Genomic DNA, 5000 nt, shown 5'->3' with positions numbered 1-5000 from the left:
CCCCTCCCCACGTCCCCACCTTGCCCCCTGCCTTCGCAAGCTGGTTGGTGAGAAGTTTGCATGTTCAATGCCCTTCGCATGCGACGTACTCAGGCTACGTTGTGGTGCGGCCTGTGTCAACTGTCCGCTGATGTCGTACGCGTGAACCACAATCTGTACTGCACATTCGTCCTTATGTACTGAATGATACATCGTGGCACATGTGTGACCGCACAACGACTGCGCCCAAAAACGGCGGACCATACAGTGCAAATATTGTGCACGCAGCTACGTGTCGTCTCCCTATGAGAGCTGGATTGCAGTGTGGTACGCCATAGAGACGTGTGGGAGGAACGGACGCCGTGGATGGCGATCAGCATGAGCTGTCTGTTGATGTATTCGGACCTAGTCGTCTCTCCTCACACACCGTGATGGCATGGTGCACCGCGTTCCATATCTGCGACATGCTACAGAGGCCGGTTGACAGTCGTTCGAGCAATGGACATCGCATACGTACGGGGGCCACCTTCCACGTATTGTCTAGGCGTGCACATTTTGTTGCGTGTATGTGGGCAGACGTAGTGTGGCGTGACACCTGACACAGGCATGCAATAATCGTTGAAGTTGCAAATGGCGATGGACGCCTGCGTTTTCTGGTGAAGTTACGCAAATGAACAAATGGTAACCTGTTGTGGTGCGGTTGTTCTCGCTAGGGGTGAATCGGTGATGGCGACGATAGGTTGAGGTACTAACCGGTTGTTCCAGCGATACCCACCATGCCGACGAAACTGAACGGCATCTGGGTGTGAAGCGATACGCGGCGGTGGCTGGGTGGGACCGTCCCCGGCCGGTGAGGGGGCGCCTCCCGGCGTGCTGGCCGCGCGGTGCGTGGGCGCACGCGCTACAGCCGGCTGGTGGGGGCGGCCAGTGGCAGGCGCGCCGGCCGACGGACGCGGCAGGCGTCGCAGCTGCGCGCCGGCGCACCCTGCGCGCGGCGCCGTGCGGCCAAAGTAGGTCCTCGCGGGCCCGGTGCGAAGCGCGGTGGACATCTTCAGTGTGCTGGTCCGATTGAGGACTGTGTGCGTTGAGGATGCGCCGCCGCCCGGCGCTCGGCGCCGCGACGCCGTCTGCTGCTCGGTCGCCCCAGCGGTTCTCGCTGGTGGTTTGTATCGCAGCTGTGCGGATGTGTTGGCGCGTGCGCTGTGCTGGGAGAGTTCGCTTCGGCACCCAAGTGGGGCTTTTGTCCTTCTGTGGCGCTGGCGTTGGAGCTGCCGGTCACCGTAGGTGGCGCGTGTTGTCTCCCGCCGGCAATGCCACGACAGCACGCTCCCGGGCCTCTGTCGGCAGCGGCAAGCTCAGTTGGGAGCACGGGTGGTCGCACCGAAAGCGTCTACTCGCCTAACTCCGGGCGATTGCGCCTCTCTCGAACCCGACCAAGTACTTGGGACGGCGCTGCGCGCCGCCGGGACCTGAGAGGGTTTCGAGGTGTATTGTGCAGGGGAGCTCAGCCTCCTCCTGTTTGCAGAATGATTGAGCGGACGCTTGCGTGTTCGCGCGGGCCCCCGGGACACACTCCCGGGCGGCCGGCTGCTCAGCTCTAGTTGACGCAGCTCCCTGGTTGATCCTGCCAGTAGTCATATGCTTGTCTCAAAGATTAAGCCATGCATGTCTCAGTACAAGCCGCATTAAGGTGAAACCGCGAATGGCTCATTAAATCAGTTATGGTTCCTTAGATCGTACCCACGTTACTTGGATAACTGTGGTAATTCTAGAGCTAATACATGCAAACAGAGTCCCGACCAGAGATGGAAGGGACGCTTTTATTAGATCAAAACCAATCGGTCGGCTCGTCCGGTCCGTTTGCCTTGGTGACTCTGAATAACTTTGGGCTGATCGCACGGTCCTCGTACCGGCGACGCATCTTTCAAATGTCTGCCTTATCAACTGTCGATGGTAGGTTCTGCGCCTACCATGGTTGTAACGGGTAACGGGGAATCAGGGTTCGATTCCGGAGAGGGAGCCTGAGAAACGGCTACCACATCCAAGGAAGGCAGCAGGCGCGCAAATTACCCACTCCCGGCACGGGGAGGTAGTGACGAAAAATAACGATACGGGACTCATCCGAGGCCCCGTAATCGGAATGAGTACACTTTAAATCCTTTAACGAGTATCTATTGGAGGGCAAGTCTGGTGCCAGCAGCCGCGGTAATTCCAGCTCCAATAGCGTATATTAAAGTTGTTGCGGTTAAAAAGCTCGTAGTTGGATTTGTGTCCCACGCTGTTGGTTCACCGCCCGTCGGTGTTTAACTGGCATGTATCGTGGGACGTCCTGCCGGTGGGGCGAGCTGAAGGCGTGCGACCGCCTCGTGCGTGCTCGTGCGTCCCGAGGCGGACCCCGTTGAAATCCTACCAGGGTGCTCTTTATTGAGTGTCTCGGTGGGCCGGCACGTTTACTTTGAACAAATTAGAGTGCTTAAAGCAGGCAAGCCCGCCTGAATACTGTGTGCATGGAATAATGGAATAGGACCTCGGTTCTATTTTGTTGGTTTTCGGAACCCGAGGTAATGATTAATAGGGACAGGCGGGGGCATTCGTATTGCGACGTTAGAGGTGAAATTCTTGGATCGTCGCAAGACGAACAGAAGCGAAAGCATTTGCCAAGTATGTTTTCATTAATCAAGAACGAAAGTTAGAGGTTCGAAGGCGATCAGATACCGCCCTAGTTCTAACCATAAACGATGCCAGCCAGCGATCCGCCGCAGTTCCTCCGATGACTCGGCGGGCAGCCTCCGGGAAACCAAAGCTTTTGGGTTCCGGGGGAAGTATGGTTGCAAAGCTGAAACTTAAAGGAATTGACGGAAGGGCACCACCAGGAGTGGAGCCTGCGGCTTAATTTGACTCAACACGGGAAACCTCACCAGGCCCGGACACCGGAAGGATTGACAGATTGATAGCTCTTTCTTGATTCGGTGGGTGGTGGTGCATGGCCGTTCTTAGTTGGTGGAGCGATTTGTCTGGTTAATTCCGATAACGAACGAGACTCTAGCCTGCTAACTAGTCGCGTGACATCCTTCGTGCTGTCAGCGATTACTTTTCTTCTTAGAGGGACAGGCGGCTTCTAGCCGCACGAGATTGAGCAATAACAGGTCTGTGATGCCCTTAGATGTTCTGGGCCGCACGCGCGCTACACTGAAGGAATCAGCGTGTCTTCCTAGGCCGAAAGGTCGGGGTAACCCGCTGAACCTCCTTCGTGCTAGGGATTGGGGCTTGCAATTGTTCCCCATGAACGAGGAATTCCCAGTAAGCGCGAGTCATAAGCTCGCGTTGATTACGTCCCTGCCCTTTGTACACACCGCCCGTCGCTACTACCGATTGAATGATTTAGTGAGGTCTTCGGACTGGTACGCGGCATTGACTCTGTCGTTGCCGATGCTACCGGAAAGATGACCAAACTTGATCATTTAGAGGAAGTAAAAGTCGTAACAAGGTTTCCGTAGGTGAACCTGCGGAAGGATCATTACCGACTAGACTGCATGTCTTTCGATGTGCGTGTCGTGTCGCGCAACACGCTACCTGTACGGCTCGCCGTAGCCGTGCGCCGCGTGCGGAACCACGCGTGCCTCTCAAAACTAGCGGCAATGTTGTGTGGTACGAGCGCTGAAGCGCTGGAGCGGCTGGCCTGCGGCACCTGGCGCCTGGCGCCGGTTTTGAATGACTTTCGCCCGAGTGCCTGTCCGCTCCGGTGTGGAGCCGTACGACGCCCGTCGGCCGTGAGGCCGTTGGACACAGAACGCTGGAACAGGGGCCGCCACACGCCTCACTCCCGCCTATGCGACCGTCTCGAAAGAGACGGCGGAAACTGAGAAAAGATCACCCAGGACGGTGGATCACTCGGCTCGTGGGTCGATGAAGAACGCAGCAAATTGCGCGTCGACATGTGAACTGCAGGACACATGAACATCGACGTTTCGAACGCACATTGCGGTCCATGGATTCCGTTCCCGGGCCACGTCTGGCTGAGGGTCGGCTACGTATACTGAAGCGCGCGGCGTTTGCCCCGCTTCGCAGACCTGGGAGTGTCGCGGCCGCCTGTGGGGCCGGCCGCGTCTCCTCAAACGTGCGATGCGCGCCCGTCGCCTGGCGGTTCGCATACCGGTACTTTCTCGGTAGCGTGCACAGCCGGCTGGCGGTGTGGCGTGCGACACCTCGTACAACGACCTCAGAGCAGGCGAGACTACCCGCTGAATTTAAGCATATTACTAAGCGGAGGAAAAGAAACTAACAAGGATTCCCCCAGTAGCGGCGAGCGAACAGGGAAGAGTCCAGCACCGAACCCCGCAGGCTGCCGCCTGTCGTGGCATGTGGTGTTTGGGAGGGTCCACTACCCCGACGCCTCGCGCCGAGCCCAAGTCCAACTTGAATGAGGCCACGGCCCGTAGAGGGTGCCAGGCCCGTAGCGGCCGGTGCGAGCGTCGGCGGGACCTCTCCTTCGAGTCGGGTTGCTTGAGAGTGCAGCTCCAAGTGGGTGGTAAACTCCATCTGAGACTAAATATGACCACGAGACCGATAGCGAACAAGTACCATGAGGGAAAGTTGAAAAGAACTTTGAAGAGAGAGTTCAAAAGTACGTGAAACCGTTCTGGGGTAAACGTGAGAAGTCCGAAAGGTCGAACGGGTGAGATTCACGCCCATCCGGCCACTGGCCTCCGCCCTCGGCAGATGGGGCCGGCCGCCCGCGCGGAGCAATCCGCGGCGGGGTCGTGTCCGGTTGCCTTTCCACTCGCCGCGGGGTGGGGCCGTTCCGGTGTGCGGTGGGCCGCACTTCTCCCCTAGTAGGACGTCGCGACCCGCTGGGTGCCGGCCTACGGCCCGGGTGCGCAGCCTGTCCTTCCGCGGGCCTCGGTTCGCGTCTGTTGGGCAGAGCCCCGGTGTCCTGGCTGGCTGCCCGGCGGTATATCTGGAGGAGTCGATTCGCCCCTTTGGGCGCTCGGGCTCCCGGCAAGCGCGCGCGGTTCTTCCCG

At 58.6% G+C, this 5000-nt stretch overlaps 2 non-coding genes and 1 pseudogene across 2 annotated transcripts; all 3 read left to right on the top strand.

Moving 5' to 3' along the window:
- Positions 1 to 1590: 1590 nt before the first annotated feature.
- LOC124732389 lies at positions 1591 to 3499 on the top strand. The gene has a single exon (XR_007008671.1). It is a non-coding gene; the product is annotated as a small subunit ribosomal RNA (ribosomal RNA).
- Positions 3500 to 3850: 351 nt separating this feature from the next.
- LOC124732406 lies at positions 3851 to 4005 on the top strand. The gene has a single exon (XR_007008679.1). It is a non-coding gene; the product is annotated as a 5.8S ribosomal RNA (ribosomal RNA).
- Positions 4006 to 4193: 188 nt separating this feature from the next.
- The window catches only part of LOC124732404, a 4222-nt pseudogene continuing 3415 nt past the window's right edge, over positions 4194 to 5000 (top strand).

Source organism: Schistocerca piceifrons, unplaced genomic scaffold (genome assembly GCF_021461385.2).
Source record: "Schistocerca piceifrons isolate TAMUIC-IGC-003096 unplaced genomic scaffold, iqSchPice1.1 HiC_scaffold_1340, whole genome shotgun sequence".
Taxonomy (NCBI): domain Eukaryota; kingdom Metazoa; phylum Arthropoda; class Insecta; order Orthoptera; family Acrididae; genus Schistocerca; species Schistocerca piceifrons.
The sequence above is the reverse complement of the archived record's forward strand: the minus strand, read 5'-3'. Positions and strand labels throughout refer to the sequence as shown.